Source organism: Equus caballus, chromosome 18, assembly GCF_041296265.1.
Source record: "Equus caballus isolate H_3958 breed thoroughbred chromosome 18, TB-T2T, whole genome shotgun sequence".
Lineage (NCBI taxonomy): Eukaryota > Metazoa > Chordata > Mammalia > Perissodactyla > Equidae > Equus > Equus caballus.
In genome coordinates, this window is record NC_091701.1 from 31,621,093 (window position 1) to 31,639,133 (window position 18,041).

The window sequence follows — 18,041 nt, forward strand, 5'->3', positions numbered from 1 at the left end:
GTTAAATGTATATGTCCAATCTACCATCTTTAACCAGAATCAATATTATTGATTTTATTATCTACTGAGTAGTTTGTTCTTTTTAACATTTGTTAGATTTGAATTAAATACCTTTTTAAAAAAGACAATTTCTATTTGGAGAAAATGAGAAATTACCATCTCCAATCCTGATACTCAGTCTCAGAGTAAGATTTGAGGAGATTCCTGTTTATGTAACATATATTTTATGTTTAAATACTTTTGTTATGACACAGACCTGCTTCCTTCACAGCATGTGGAGATGTTTATTACTTCATCAACCTGGGAACAGTAACTAGGAGCCATATATTACAGAGTTCAATCTCTTGTAGTTAAGACGTATGACAAGATGATCAAATTTTCTAAATCAAAAACTGGGCAACATAGTTTAAACTTTAGAGAAAGTAAGTAGGTCCACTTGTGGGCCAGACAATGTGCGATGTAGTATGTTTCATTATCATACTTAATACATGTATGGAATAATTTTTTATTATCACACTATGTTTTTTGAATAAAGATCCAGAGACTCAGAGAAGTTAAATTACTTCCCCAAATTCATACAGCTAGTGGGTGACTAATGTAGAATTTGAACCCAAGAATGACTTACTTCAAAGCTAGTACTCTTCAGAAGTGAGTATGTATAATAAAATCTGAAATCATAGGACTGCATTAAAGGTATCCAGAACTTGGGGAAAAGTCAAAGAAAGGTTACTATCAGAAATTGTAACCAAAAAATCACACCATTTATTGTTTGTACACTTTCACACAACTATTTCATTGAATCCTTATAACAGGCCTGTGAGTTGGCTATGTAGATTTAAATTTTATAGTTGTTTATCTCAACTGTGTAAAATATTGTTTGCCTACATGTAAAATTGACTTATCTCACAAACCCCTTTTCCTTGCACCCCACCACCACCACCACCATTTCCACAGATAAAGGAAAGCTTAATCTTACCAGTTGATAGTTGCTTGGTTACTTCTGAATTAAAATTGAGTCAATTTAGGCTTTAAACTAAGATTCTTCCCCTACCCCTTCTCTCTCCCTTCCTTCTACTCTTCCCCAAGTTCCTGGGGTAATTCATATCATCCTGGCATCAATGGATGAGTATGGGTTTCCACATTCTTCTCTGTTTTCCGGTCTCTGCTGAGTTACTGCTTGGCCGTTGGCATTTTGGCACCATGTGCCAGCATCCACTGAGACATAGTTCCTCTTGGTTGGCCTCTGGACCTCATACACTGGATCTACTACCATGGTCCTCACCATGATCTCCAATTGTAAGGACCGTGCACTCTTCACCCTGTTTCTTCAAACCCCAGTCTCTCTTATGTCTGCCAGCTTCAGTCTTAGCCATTTTTGCACCCCTCTCATGGCAGAGGCTTCAGTAACTTTTTTAGAGGGTCTGCCACAATACACTGGCATGCTAAGAATCCAAAGATGTGTTCAGATAAATCCTCCCAGGTAGCTTCCTCAGTCATCATCTTCAGTACTCTGCACTCAGACACTTCAATGCTTTTGCCTGCCTAGTGGCAATATCTCATTTCCTTTGCATGGGAAAACATCTTTTATATCCTCTTGCATTCTTGTCTACTCTATAATTTTTCTGGTATAAGATTTATTATAGTAATATATAATAAGGCAGTTTGGTAAGTACTGAAATGATCAAATGATAAAACATATTACCTGAAGAAAGAAAGGTATAGAATAGTGTATACAGCCTGCTCCATTTCTGTGAATACATGTGTAGATATGGCAATGCGTTAAACATTTCTGGAAGAATACGTGAATCTGGTAACAGGGGTTGCTTCTGGGAAGGGAAAATAGATGTCTGGGGGACAAGATTGGAAGAGAAATTTTTCACTGCCTTTTGGTATCTTTCAAATTCTATGTCATGCAAATAACCTATTCAAAAGATAAATAAAAGATAATTATAAAACATTTATAATTTGGCTTCTTCAATCCTGCCAGGCTCCAGATTATCTGATTCTCAGCCACAGACAGAAAGTAGCTCTTTTGGCAAAGCTATCTTTCTTTTCCCTTCTATGTTACTTGATGTGCCACACTTTCTTTTTTTTTTTAAGATTTTATTTTTCCTTTTTCTCTCCAAAGCCCCCCACTACATAGCTGTACATTTTTAGTTGTGGGTCCTTTCTAGTGGTGGCGTGTGGGATGCCGCTTCAGCATGGCCTGATGAGCGGTGCCATGTCCGCGCCCAGGATTCGAACCGGCGAAACCCTGGGCCACCGAAGCTGCAGTGCACGAACTTAACCACTCAGCCACAGGGCCGGTCCCTCTGTGCCACTCTTTCTTACAGAACTTTACTGAAGGCTGCGTGAAACAGCAGCCTGCTCCAACATTCTGAATTTTTCCCTTCCATTAGAAAGGAAAATACTTCCACAGGAAGATGGCCTGAGTCTCAAATATAACAGATGATAGTTTAGCTATTTTGCTAACTTGCCAGATAGAGGGGTCCTCACTATCCCTCACCTCTCTCCTTTGGCCAAGCCAAGTCTATATTTTAGGATCTGTTACCTGTTACGTGGTAAGAATTTTTGGTATCTGCAGGCTTATAACACTGAATAGGTATTTAATAAATTATGACATATATAAATAAATGAATGAATAACTTTATCTACAGGAATAAACCACCTAGGTTAATTTTAAATGTATTAACTGGTAGAGATTTTAAAAGTCTGTATTTTAAATTTGCCAATTGTCCAGTAATTATAGCTGTCTTTTTTTCCCCAATCCAAAATCCAATCAAGAATCATGCAGTTATTCAGTTGTCATATCCATTTAATCTCCTATAATCTAAAAAAAAGTTCCCAGCCGTTTTGTGTCATGTCATTGACATTTTTGAAAAGTTTGAGCTAATTGTTTACAAGATATCCATAATTTAGATTTTTCCTGAATTTTTTTATTATTGTGAGATTCAGATTAAACATTCTTGGCAAGAATACTCTATTGGTGGTGCTGTGCTTTCTCAAGGGATCATATCAAGAGGAAGAGGAAATTGGTAACACAGTGGACAAGCACACTACTATGGCTTGAAAGAAGGTCCAGTTTGAGTTTTCAGTTCTCCTTGCTTTAATTTTATACTAATCAGGTAATTTCTAAGTGGTTTGGTACTTAGATAGACCAGATATCAGTAAATAGTATTTTATCCAATCCATTGGCTGTCATTTTGGAACAACAAAAAAGTTCCCCTTTTAAACTGATCAGTTTCTTGTGTGTTTGTAACAGTTTGGGGAGCTGATAAAATCGAGTTTCTGATTTGCAAAACTGAGGGCCAGATGATAATAATATGTACTTCACAGAATTGAGGTGAGACTTACTTGAGATGTTAACAAGAGTAAAATGTCAATGACCTTAATATGCTCTGTGAAAGATTTCTGTTAATATAATCAACCCCACCCAGGTATTGATTTTAAAAAAACACCTATAAAGCATATACTATGGTGTGTGCCACTGTTGTAAGTACTTTGTGAATGTTAACCTTTACAACAACCCTTCTAGTTGAGTACTATTATAATCTCCATTAACAGATGAGAAAACTGAGGAACAGAGAAGGTAAATAACTTTCCCAAGGACATACAGCAAGTAAGTGGTAATATTTCCAACTGTTTAACTGTGAGACCCTGCTTGAACACAGGTGGCCTGAATAGCTCCAGTCTGTACTTAAGGATGATTTTCATTCAGCTGCTCCTTTAAATAAATGTGTATGTCTATGTTATTTCTGTTACAGAGAGAAGAGGTACTCCCTTATAGGGACTCATAAAGGCATAGAGCATCTAGAGATTTACTGCCTCCATTACTCTGCTGGGTCTCACAGCACTTGTTATGTTTTTATCAGTTTCTCTCCAGAAGGTAGGAATTGTGTGTTCTCTCCATGAATTCTTTATGTGACTATAATTTTCTTGTCTGTGAACTTAATTTTACTAAATATGAAAAACATCTGACTGACATCTATAGATTAAAATGCCAGATGTCTCCAAGCAGTTAAGATACATAAACATGTTGCCTCCAAAAAATATTTCTATTATAAAATTAATACGTGTTCACTGTAAAAAAAAAAAAGATAACAATACAGGAAATTATAATAATCCTACCACCTTGAGATAACTACTCTTTATATTTTGTTCTTTCTGAATTTATTGACATATAGTATATGATGTATAATATATGTATTTATATAATTGTTATGATTAGGACTAGAAACAATAGAATATAAATGCTCTTAGCTAGACTGCATTTCTTAGTGGGCAATTTGTTGTGGCATTTTTCACATCAGTAAATATCATACACATTACCATTGTGTAATGGTTGTACAATAGTCCAGTTTAAGAATATAGCATAAATTATGTAACCACTTTCCAGTTGAGTATTTAGGGATGTTTCCAATTTTTCCCCGTGGTTAATATGATTTCAGTGAACATCCTTGTACAAACATCTTTGTACTCATGTCTAATGATTTTTTTTAGGACAATTTCCAAAAGTAAGTGTTGCAGAACCTTAGTTCCTAAACATGCTCTCTGATGAAAGGGTTTCATGCCTTATAACATAAGGAACTAGTGTCTGTTATTCATCATCTTAGAGAATAGCAATGTATAGTAATATACTAAGATATTAGAAATCAAACTTATTTGACTATAGAATCCTTTCTTAAAATAAGATCTGTCTGCAGGATGTTGATGATTGGAGAAGTTGTGCATATTTAGGGGCAGGGAGGATTTGGGAAATCTCTGTACTTTCTGCTCACTTTTGCTGTGAGCCTAAAACTGCTCTAAAAGGTAAAGTCTATTTTTTTTTTTTAAAAGCAAAAGAAAAAATTTAGAAAGGGAAAAATTTTTTAATGCCATTGTATAAACTTGCATTTAAAATTAAACTTAGGCTTACATACACACACACACAGATAACATCTGTCAACATCCCACTAAACAGTTGGGAAAATGCTAGCTTATGGTATATTCTTAAAAATGGAATTGGTGGATCAAAGGGTAAATTTATTGAAAGGCTCTATCAATTTGCATTTCTACCAGCAGTGTATGAGAGTGCCACTTTCTCTATAGTTTTGTCATTTGGTATTACTGTTTTTGTTTTTAAATAAACCAGAAATGAGAAAAATGTATGGCATGTTAATTTTCATTTATTTGATTACTAGCGAGATGAATATTTTTTATATTTTCATTTGTCCTTTATATTTCTTTTATGACTATCTCATTTATGCCCCATTCCAAATTTTTCTTGGGGTCTTTGTTTTTTCTTGATTGATAAGAATCAAGAATCATACTCAGAATATTAACACTGTAAATCACTTTTTATAATTGTTTACCCATTTTTTCATTTTTTTATGTTTTGTTTTTGTTTTATGTGCTTTTTTTTTTACCATATAAGATTAGCATTTTATGAGGTTAAATCTCTCTGTCTTTTTCGTCTTGGCTTCTGGTTTGGTATCTGTCTATACATTGGCTTTTTTCTTTTTTTAACTGTTTATTACGGACAATTTCAAACATAGAAGATTTGGCAGAATAGTATAATGAAGCCCCGTGTACCTCAATCTTACTTCAATAATTAAGAACTCATGGTTAATCTTGTTTCATTTATACTTCCTATATTATTTGGAAGCAAATCCAGACATTAAATCATTTTATATTTTAATATTTCAGTATGTACAATGACTTTAAAGGTAATTTTACCTAAGATGTATTTTACATCTGCTTTAGTTTGTCTTGGTAAAATCCGACTTCCACTGCAACATACATATAATGTTACACCAAAGATCAGCATTTGCTTAGTGTTACATAATTTAGGATTTGAGAATAGTCTAAGAATTTAATTATACTAAATACTTGTGACCAAAAAAAATGTGTGGCTTGTATCTCATGTATTAAATATACATATCTGAGTTTTTTTGTTACTTTTTTTTCTTACTAAACTTATGTCTTAATAAAAAGGCTCTGTTTCCTTTTTTACTAAAGTACATTATTAGAAGCTATAACTCTTTTTACACCATGATATAAATTTTGTTTTTGTGTCCTCAGAAGGTACTATCCTTAATTGTGAATTATGTTACTATATTGTTAGGGTCTACTATATATATGTATACTATATATTTTAAATCCTTGGATTAGATAGAATACAAACTTTTACATGTTGTCTGTGATGAATATCTGATTATTTTTAATATATCAGTTCTGAAGAACTACCTTCTTAGGGTTTTCTCTGGGGTTTGATAGTGAAGGTAGTAGTTCATCATAGGAAATTAGGAAAATATCCCATGATTGCCAATGACAACAAGAGTACAGAATATCATCAGATGTGGTTCTTATTCAAAGAAGAAGGATACAAAAACAAAGTTAATCTCAACCAGAAATAGAATTGTCATACATATGAATAGCAGAGAAGGAAAATAAGTCTGAACTTTAGCCATAGCTAAGTAAAATCATGTAAGTTTTTATAGTTGAGAGAGACCTTTGGATTAATATTGTTATATCATTTCACTTTATGAATGAGAAAACAAAAGACCAGAGAGTTTAACTCGAGTTTGTCCAGAGTCACAATGATCTTTTTACGGTTTTCTCACAAGACATTTAAGAAGAAAATAAAAGATTCTAAAAAGTTATCATTATTAACACCAATTATTGAGTTCTTACTATATATTAGACAATTCACTAAATACTTTCGATCATTTGTCTCATTTAATCCTCACAGTGTACCTTGAGGTAAGAACAATTATTTCCACTTTACAGAGGTAAAGCATCTGACTCTACCCCAGTCAGTCTGAGACACATAGCCCTCACTCTTCATTGCTGGTTTTAAAAGAGGAGACTCTTAAGTGTTATAATCAGTAAGAAATTGTATTTCACTATCAACTCAAGCAAACAGAGTTACTGGAAGAACAGAGAGAGGATTGCAATGGTGAATCCTAAAAATAAAGCAAGAGTGGAAAGATTTGGCATAAATGGCAAGAAATAATATTTTTTTACATCCTAAGTAAAAAAAATGAAAGCCCTCATTAAAGAAATTTGTGGCATGATTTGACTCTAGTTTACTCCCTGATTTTCAGGGACTATTGCATTCCTCAATTCATTTTTGCATTTATAAAAATTCTTCTGGTCTTTCAAATAAAAGATGGCTTATGAGAACTGAGTTGCAAAATTCTAAATTTACTAAACTCTTCCTCATTATCACTGCTTTTCATATCCCTTTTAAGGACTTTCTATATCCAGTTGCATGTATTATGTAGTATAGTCCCTAAGCATTTTTGTTATTAAAATGGCTTTTTATAAATTAGTAAAGAAAGCAACGCTCAAAACAGGTTGGCGATTGCTCTAGTTTTTAATGCTTTTTGCACTTGATATCTAAAGATTCACATGAATTAAACAAAAAAATGAAATCATGAAAGAAGAAAGGATTTTCAAAAATGAATTTGCAAGTTTAGTTCTAACTGGCAATCACAATTTTAGCGTTAGGCTTTTCTAGGGGGTTGTGAATAATGATTAGGTGAGATTATAGGCCCCAGGCAAAGCCTTGGGACATTAGTGCTCCTAGCCAGTCATTTATCCTCAAAAATGGTCCTTAGTTTGTGGAGTACTGTTCAAAATACCAGAGGGAATCAAACCTGAGTCTGTCACTTTATCCCAAGGGTCATCTCAGGAGTCTGAAGCTTAAATGGTAAGACAAATATTTACCAAAATGAAAACCATTGGTAGGCTTTTCATTACTGTTGCTTTATTTTATTTTTACTGCTTTGGGGTAGGTGTTTTTATTTACCTACAAAGGAATTATGTATAAAAAATTGTAACCCCAAGAAAATAGTATGACTCTTGAAAATTGTGTTCAGCTTTGTAGAGCATCTATTCAGAGTAAACAGGTAAGTTTTTTTAAAAAAAAAAAAATAGTAAATTCTACCTTTCATTTTTATTAGATTTTCATGGAAATTTGTATTTGAGAGAATTCCAATTTTACTATTCTTTGATAAAAATATTCTTCTGGCCTGATCTTATCAGGTAAAAGGCTACTGTGGATATTTTGAAAGCCCTGAAGTCTTGAATTCATGGATAATTATGTATTTTCAGTTACCAAAACCTTGGTTTCCTTCTGTCTTTATAGTTATTTGCTTTCTCTAACTCTTCACTAAAATCTTTGTGACTTAAGTTGTTAAAATGGCCTCGCTTTTTTTTAACATATTTACATAATAGATAGTAAAAGAGAATTAACAAACCAAAACATTTTCCTAACTCACCCAATGTATAGAATAATAATGATGACGATAATAGCAATAAAAAGAGAGGTGTAGTAACAATCATCTAAAACATGAAGAAGAAGAACTAGGCTTTAAATAGGGTTTACTATGTGCCAGGCACTCTTCTAACACATAACTCCATTATTATCTCTATTTTTAAAATAAGGAAACTGAGTCAATAAGAGATTAAATAGTAAGTAGTAAGTCCAGGATCAGAAAACTAAATATGGGAGAGAGCCACAGTAGAAAATTCTCAGTCCTTCAGGGTCTCACATCACTACGTACAAGGCTTTGTGCTGGGGATGTACAATTATGTGCCATATAACGACATTTCAGTCGACGGATCACAGGTACCACAGTGGTCCCATAAGATCACTACCATATAGCCTAAGTGTATCGTAGGCTATACCATCTAGGTTTGTGTCATTATACTCTATGATGTTCACACAATGACAAAATCACCTAATGACACATTTCTCAGAACATATTCCCATCATTAAGAAACACATGACTGTAGTAAACAAGATAGACATGGTTCCTGATTTCATTAAAAAGAAAATTACACAATTATTTATTTCATTTCCATATTACAAGGTGATGGGAGAACATATATAGGGACCTCATATAATCTGGGAGAATCAGGCAAAGGATCCCTGAAGAAGGGGCACTTTAGCTGAGGTCTGAGGGAGTAGGATTCACAAGACCAAATGGAATTAGGGAGTTGGATAGGCAGGGGCCACATTATGACTTGTGGGACCTAGACACTTTTGCCTTCATGTGCCCCTTCCTCCATAAAAAATATTTAAAATTATATTTTGCAGTTATACTGATATGAAGATAAATATGTAAATAGTATATATTAAAACATTTTCGTGGACCTCTAAAAGTATTGTGGGCCCTACCCTTTTGTGCCTACTGTGCCTAATGGATAAGTCAGCCCGGGGGTGGGGAATGTTGGGCCAGAAACATTTCAGATGGAAGGAAGAGCATAGACAGAAGCTTCTAGGGTCTTTCTTGCTCAGGAAACTGAAAGGAGGCCAGGGTGGCTAGAGCAGAAAACGCAAGGAAGGGAGGCACGAGGTGAGGCTGGTGAGGCACGCAGGGCCTGGTAGACCATGTTTTGGGTATTTATCTTAAGAGCAATGGAAAACCTCCAAAGGGTGTGGGTGTGGGTGGGTAAGTGTGCTTAAATCAAATTAATATGCGTACATGTTTAAAGTCAATAGTTCTTTGGTCCAGCTTTTCCCACTTAAGACTCACTTTTGTTTCTCCTTTTCCTGCTAATATTTATCTTCCTTTATCCAGGTAAAAGTAATTTGCTTCCACCTTACATTTTTTATTTATCACTTTTCGGTGTCATATGTTAACACACACACATATAAAAGGAGGAGGCATTACGTATTCACTCACTCACCCTACACACCTCCACCTTTTCTCTGTCATTCTTCATTTAGTTTTATCTCTATTTTTGGCTTCTCTGTTGTAACTGTAGGTAATAAACTAATACCTTTACTTCTTGTCCCATTAACTATAGATGCTGCTTAAGGATTGTCCCCTCTGTCAGATGACGTTTTTAGTGCACTCACCTTCTCTGTGGTTCTGTCCTCAGTTGTTTCGTTTTTGTATTTCTAAAATTGGTGCCAATTACATCTATTTTATAACCAAATTAAGTATTCATATTATTGTGTGAAAAGGATCTTAGTATTTGCTGTTCTTTTCACCAGGAACGTCCATTCACCAATGACCACATTGCTTGATCCTTCCCTTCCTTAAGTTCTTGACCCAAGTGGCTGCTGTTAGATAGGCCTGTCCCTGGACATCTTATCCCAAATAGCAACTTGCCTACCTGGGATTGTTGCTCTACTTGCCTTGTTATGTTTTTCTCCATTACACTTATTATTAGTACGATGTATATATTTTATTTCACTTAATTTTTGAAATTTTTGTCGCTCTCCCCATTCTTGACTATAGCTTCAAGAAAACAAGGATTATTATCTATTTTAACTAATTTGTTTGATGTTTTTTAGTTTATTATTTTTCCCCTCATTACTATATTCTCAGTAGCTAAAACAGTGCCGGACACAGAAACATTTGAATTAATGATTAATTATAGTTCCAAGTAGTCTTCTTTGGTTATATGTCCTTATTCATGCAATTTTTTAGTTTCCTTAAAATTTTGAATTCCTTTTGTTTTTCTTGCATTGTTTGTCTTTATCATCATCCAGATTCTTTCCAACTCTCCATTATGTGAAACATTCTGGTGCATCTGTCTCTTTTTCTGTTCTTTTCCCTGGGAACTGCTCTTCCAGAGCCTCACATCCTCTGGCTGCACAACTGTCATCCTGGGGCCCTTCCCTGAGCTTCCAGTTGGTGCCATGGCAATGCACATTTTTCTCTTTTTTATTGTACATCCTTCTTTAATGAAGCATATCCTTAGCAATTTCCTAGGAAAGAATATATGGATGATAAACATTTTGAACTTTCACATGTTTGATATGTTCTTTATTTTATTTTCACTAGAGGTGTATCCAGGTTCTGACATCAAAAGGTACAAGCCTGGGGGCAGGGCCTGACTGCCGGAAGGTGGGAAGAGGTGTGCATCAGTATTGGAGAGGGAGAAAACACATTAAAAGGTGCTGCATTTAACTACGTGCTGTCCATGAAACACTGTCTAAAAACTGACATTTTGTACCGCTTCTACTAACTTCTTTTTATAACAGTCTTAACAATCATCATGTTAAAAACTGTAGGAAAGGGACTGCCTTTAAAAAGGTGCTGAGAAGGAGTAATTGCTGCCTATCTTACTGCTTGCCATCTGAATTCTAGTTTGTCTGAGATTCTAGTATAAAAATCGTTTTCCCTCTGAACTTGGAAGGCGATGCTCCACAGTCTTCTAAAATTCTTTAACACTAGCCTAAGTTAGTCCTGTGTAGCTCATCTGCTTTTCACCTCCGGCAACTTTTGGGGTCCACTCTTGTTTTTCTTGGTGTTTTTCAATTCCTAATGATGTGTCTAGGTGTAGGCTTTTATCTATTCATGTTGTGTTCAGTGAGTACTCTCAAGAGTTTCATCCCTAGGAAATTATTTCTTTAGTAATTTCCTCCTTTTTCTTTTCTTTTTCTTTTGTGTGTGAGGAAGATTGGCCCTGAGGTAACATCTGTTGCCAATCTTCCTCTTTTTGCTTGAAGAAGATTGTCGCTGAGCTAACATCTGTGCCAATCTTCCTTTGTTTTGTGTGGGATACTGCCACAGCATGGCTTGATGAGCGGTGCTAGGTCCGTGCCCAGGATCAGAACCTGTGAACCCTGGGCCACCAAAGCGGAGCACACAAACCTAACCACTACACCACTGGGCCATCCCTCCTTTTCTTTTCTTTTTCTTTCCTTCTGTAGCTTCTATTATTATTCTATGAGGGACCACATGAGCTGAACATCTAATGTCTCACCTTTTCAATGATACTTTCTGTTTCTTTTTAAATCTATTTCCAGGATATACTTTCAATTCATAAAACCAAACCAAAAAGAAAAAAAGATATTCATAAGATGGTTGAAATTTAAAATTATATTTTTATTTTCCAAGAGTCTTTGATATTCTCTGAAGTTTTTGTTTGTCATTTATTTTGTTTGTTTTAAGCTGAAGAAGGTAGTGATTAAGAGCACAGATTCTGGAGCAACAGAGTTTGAATCCCCATGTCCCACTCTTAGTGACTCTGTGACATTGAGCAATTTTAAATTCTGTTTGTCTGTCCTTATCTGAAATGGAGATAATAACAGTATACCTATCTCAGAATTCTGAGGATTAAATGAGTCGATAAATGTAAAACACTAAGAAGAATATCTGACATATAGAAAGCCTTATATGTATTTGCTATTATCATTACTCTTATAATCATCATCATTATTATTTTGTGGATCTGATATCTGCTCACTGTCCCTGAGGATACTAGCTAGAGTTCTTTTTAAAGTTCACTTTTTTCCCCCAAATTACCCATTTTGTCCAGTTCAGCTTCTTTTTTCTATTTGCTTATTTTTATTTCTCTTCTTTATGCAGGAAGCTTTCTTTAAATATCCAGCAATCCTTGGTTACAGGTTCATATTTAATAGTGATACCATAAACAGCTGATTAGGTGCTTTGCATACAAAGGCAGCTTTTCCTGACTTCAAGTGTTTAGGGTGATGAGGCCAGAGAACTGGCCTTTACAGTAGAGAGTCCATCCCCTACATGCCAGATACCAAAGATCTTCTTTGCTCTAGGATCGATTTCCTTCAAGGGGAACCCTTTGATTGTTGCTTTAGGAATGCCTTGCTTCAGTGGGTGTGGATGCCAGCTGTTCCTTATACAGGCATACCTCGGAGGTATTGTAGGTTCGGATCCAGACCACCACAGTAAAGCCAATATCCCATTAAAGAAGTCACATGAATTTTTTGGTTTCCCAGTGCATGTAAAAGTTATGTTTATACTATACTGAGGCCTGTTAAATGTGCAATAGCATTATGTCTAAAAGAACAATGTACATACCTTAATAAAAAAATACTTTATTGCTAAAAAATACCAGCTATCATCTGAGCCTTCAGTGAGTCACAATCTTTTTGCTGGTGAAGGGTGTTGCCTCGATGTTGATGGCTGCTGGCTGATCAGGGTGGTGGTTGCTAAAGGTTGGAGTGGTTGTGGCAGTTTCTTAAAATAAGACAACAGTGAAGTTTCCCACATTGATTGACTCTTTCTTTGATGAATGATTTTTCCGTAGCATGTGATGCTGTTTGATAGCATTTTACCCACAGTAGAACTTCTTTCAAAATTGGAGTCATTCTTTCTCAAATCCTGCCACTGCTTTATCAACTAAGTTTATGTACTATTCCAAATCCTTTGTTGTCATTTCAACAATCTTCATAACATCTTTACCAAGTATAGATTACATCTCAAGAAACCACTTTCTTTCCTCATTTGTAAGAAGCAACCTTAATCTGTTAAAGTTTTATCATGAGATGGCAGCAATTCAGTCATATCTTCAGGCTCCACTTCTAATTCTAGTTCTCTTGCTATTTCTACCACATCAGCAGTTACTTCCTCAACTGAAGTCTTGAACCCCTCAAAGTCATCCAGAAGGGTTGAAATCAGCTTCTTCCAAACTTCTGTTAATACTGATGCTTTTACCTCCTTCCATGAATCACACATATTCTTAATGGCATCTAGAATGGTGAACATTTTCCAAAAGATTTTCAATTTACTTTGTTTAGATCCATCAGAGGAATCACTATTTTGGCAGCTATAGCCTTACAAAATGTATTTCTTAAATGAAAAGACTTGGAAGTCAAAATGACTCCTTGATCCGAGGGTTGCAGAATGGATGCTGTGTTAGCAGACATGAAAACAACATTAATCTTGTTCATCAGAGATGAACATCTCCATCAGAGCTGTTGGATGACTATTACTGCATTGTCAAGGAGCAGTAATATTTTGAAAGGAATCTTTTTTTCTGTGCAGTTCGTCTCAACAATAAGCTGAAAATATTCGTAAAACATATTGTAAACGGATATGCTGCCATCTAGGCTTTGTTGTTCCATGCACAGGCAGAGTAGATTTAGCATAATTCTTAAGGACCCTAAGATTTTCAGAATGGCAAATGAGCTTTGGCTTCAACATAAAGTCACCAGCTGCATTAGCCCCTAACGAGAGAGTCAGCCTGTCCTTTGAAGCTTTGAAGGCAGGCATTGATTTCTCTTCTCTAGCTATGAAAGTCCTGGATGGAATCTTCTTCCAATATAAGGCTGTTTTCTTTACAATGAAAATCTGTTGTGTATTGTTGCCACCTTCATTAATTATCTTAGCTAGATCTACTGGATAACTTGCTGCAGCTTTTACATCAGTACTGGCTGCTTCATCTTGTACTTTTATGTTATGGAGACGACTTCTTTCCTTAAACCTCATGAAATAACCTCTGCCAGCTTCCACCTTTTCCTCTGCAGCTTCTTCACCTCTCTCAGTCTTCACAGAATTGAAGAGAGTTATGGCCTTGCTCTGGATTAGGTTTTGGCTTACGGGAGTATTGTGGCTAGTTTGATCTTCTATCCAGATCACTAAAACTTTATCCATATCAGTAATAAGCCTTTTCGCTTTCTTATCATTCGTGTGTTCACTGGAGTAGCACTTTTTATTTCCTTCAAGAACTTTTCCTTTGCATTCACAACTTGGCTAACTGGTATAAGAGGCCTAGCTTTTGGCCTGTCTCAGCTTTCAACATGCCTTCCTCACTAAGCTCAATCATTTCAAGCTTTTGATTTAGAGTGAGAGATGTGCAACTCTTCATTTCAGTTGAGCACTTACAGGCCATCCAAATTATTAACTGGCCTAATTTCAATATTTTGTCTCATGGAATAGGGAAGCCCAAGGAGAGAGGTAGAGAAACTGGGATTGTGTGGGAGGAGAGAAGGGACAGTCAGTGGAACAGTCAGAACACACACAACGTTTATAGATTAAGTTCACTGTCGTATGTGGGCACAGTACACGGTGCCCCAAAACGATTACAACAGTAACATCAAAGATCACTGATCACAGGTATAATAATAATGAAAAAAATTTGAAATATTGTGCGAATTACCAAAATATGACAGAGACAGAAAGTGAACAAATGCTGTTGGAAACGTGGTGCCGATAGACTTGCTCGACAGGGGCTTGCCACAAACTTTCGATTTATAAAAAATGCACAATATCTATGAAGCACAATAATGTGAGGTACGTCTGTACAAACATTCAATTAGTCTCCCCATTTTCAGCCGTGCCTCTCACTCGTGCTCTCACTGCTGCCCTCTTAGCAGGCATCATGAGCCTCTGGACCTCTTGTGGTTCTATAGATCAATGGGTCCCATCTTAGCTTTCACCACTCCCTGTCTGCTGTAGGCCACAGCTTCCTGTGCCCCACTGGAGCAGTTTTTTTCCTCTCTATTTTCCAGCTCACATTAATGTTTTGAAATCTCTGAGCTTTTCATGGTCTATCCCCATCCATTGTGGTGTTATTTACTTTTTATTCCTGTACTGTCATTTTAGCCAATCTTTAAAGAAGTAAAAACGTGTATGGTCTACCTACCATCTCTAGTTAGAAGTCAATGAAAGTTTGTAAGCAGAAAAATGGCCAGATCAAATGGCATTTAACAAAGGTCGTTCTAGCTAGAGTTTGAAATATAGCAACATAAACTAACAGACTAGGTTTTCCTGGATGAAATTATGTGATATTTATAACACTTAGCACAAAATATAGGCAATAAAATTGTTTATTAAAATAATGACATAGATAGTATATTTTTAGACAAAGAACTAAATAAATGGATCAATAGCATGAAATAGAATCATCTAGAAACAAGTTAAATACTTTCTCCTAGTAAAAGCAAAATATATTTTTATTATCATTATATTATATAAATATATTATATTAATAAATTATGTTTATATAATACATTAATCCCCAAGCCAAAACAGAAGTTACTTTTTTCAGAAATAATCTAATCTCTACCTACTCTAGCAGTACTTTCCATCTATCACTTGATACCAACACATCTCTTATTATTGAATATAAATGTTATTTGGCATAGAATAGCAATAAATTAACTTTAAACCAGACTTTGAGTTCTAGAAGTTTATATCTTTTATTTGTGGTTAGTTGACAGCAATGAGGATCAAAATTCTTTCTCATAAGGTGGTGATGATGACTAAATTGAGCTAAAATATGTAATGCCCATTTTCCCCCTTTTTCTTCATACTATAGACCCATTTTTAAACCACCTCTAGAACATCTCCATAACTAGAGTAACTTCTCTTATCCAAATCCCGTAACCTATATCTATATGAAAATTTTGGTACTTTAAAGGGAACTCCTGCCAACCAATGGAATGTTACATGTAAAAGTGTTTTTCCCGCTTTCTTGCAGTGGTAAGCAGTTCCTTTGTGTACTTGATTAAAAGATACTTATAAGCTTTCATGCTGTTAAAGAAATACACGTTGATTATAGCCAAGTCTTTATAATATGAATAATCTCTTTATCAAAGTTCTCTCTCTATAAATCGTAATCATTTAAATGTAGTTTTTCATTGTTTCCCATCTTAATTTTTACGCTGACATATGCGCGATTTCCCTTTAGTGATATTCAGTAGATTAAGAAAGATGCACTTAGACAAGTTGCTTTCATTTCTGTCTCCCTTAAAAAGAACTGTACATGTGTAAAAATTATAAATGGTAGCAGACTTTTATTATAGATTATTAGCATCTCTCATTTTTGCTGAGAAACATATTTACTTCCTGTCCTTCACGTAATAACTTGGTGAAGAGGCAAGGAGAAGTTTCAAATCCATAACCTAATAAATCCAGTAAATTTTAAGGAAAATAATAAAAAATTACAGTAGAGACGATTTCAAGGTCCAAATATCTGCAACTATATGATTATGGGTAAAAGAAATTACAAAACCACTGTGCATTTTTCATAGTTAAAATATATTGTCAACCTTCTGTGTCTTTCATGTGAGTAAAAAGGTTGCAATTTCAGTTTGCGTTATCATACCTATTTGCCTTTATTGTAATTGGAAGCTATAGTTTCTGGTTACTGCTAACTACTGCAAGATTTTTTCCTTAATTGCATATGCTTTTTGATTAATAATATGTTTATTTTCAGTATGTTCTTCTTATCTGTTCCTGACTGTTCAGTGTGCACGCACATACACACACACACACACACACAATCTACGGGAGTAGTAAAAATAAAGGACGTTAAGTAAATAACACTTCTCAAACGTATTGTTCAGTTGACATAATAGGTGAATTCATTTTTAGGGCACTGTCTTCTATTTCATGTAGGAAATATTTTAAAAACCATGTTATGCTATTTTTTCTTAATTTGAATGTTATGATTTCTTGGTGGCTCTACAGAAATCTGCCTGCTTGGTTTTTTTCCTGTTCACAGTGTTCAAAGTGGTCCATGTGACCTAGATATTGAAAATTGAGGTAGAGTGTGCTGCATTGCTGATATTTACTGTGAAACCTCAGAAACATTCTGGTTCCACATTACAGGGTGCACACTGTTTAATGTTGCTGGTATTTTAAAAGGTCTCTATAAAAGTCTGCACCATCATTTTTTAAGCTAGCATTAAAATATTGTTTAAAAATATTCAAAAAATATTCAAATAATAAAACATAATGCTTTTATATGACAGTTAAAAATGCACACATAATCATTTTCATTTTTAAATTTTAGATTATGCCAGATAAGACTCATTATGAATTTTCCCCGATTATTTGCATTGTGTTTAGTATTATAGTAATCTACTAATTTTGAAATCTAGCCACAATAAGGTGCAATTAGTCCGTTGCCATTTCCTAATTTGAGGTGAACTCTGTTAAATTATTAAAAAATAAAATTGTATCTAGAGTCTGCATTATAAAATTATGTTCATCAAGAGAATTTAATTTTATCATCTGTCAGACTGGTATAGAGCATCTCTTCCAAAAAGTCAGCTTTTACATTCAGGAAGCCATGTTCTCCCAGTGTAGAAAGCCATTTCACCCTTTTATACTTCTGTGTAAAAAATAAAACCCTGAAAAGAAAGCTTTGAATGAGTTAAAGCCTCTGCACAGGTAACTGACTTTCAAATAGAAAATCATATATGTATTGAAAGAATCTGATTTGTTTTCTCTTTACTTATTGCAAAAATATTATAACATAGAAGAAATAACAGATTATGTCACAATTCTCAGTTAAGAAAATTAAAGCACAGCTCTGCTAAGGATCAGCTC

General features: G+C 34.8%; 1 protein-coding gene across 28 annotated transcripts in view; it reads left to right on the forward strand.

The window, feature by feature from the left end:
• MBD5 (methyl-CpG binding domain protein 5) overlaps positions 1-18,041 on the forward strand; it is a 416,685-nt gene that overhangs the window by 284,135 nt on the left and 114,509 nt on the right. For 23 of the 28 annotated variants that reach the window (XR_011428206.1, XR_011428208.1, XM_070240856.1 and 20 more), the window contains one exon: positions 3,765-3,886. The exons of 4 other annotated variants lie outside the window; for them this stretch is intronic. The gene's annotated coding sequence lies outside the window, so the exon portion shown is untranslated. Of the gene's footprint in view, positions 1-3,764; positions 3,887-10,784; positions 10,898-18,041 lie in introns of all 28 variants that reach the window. One more of the 28 variants, XM_070240846.1, reaches the window with a different exon arrangement.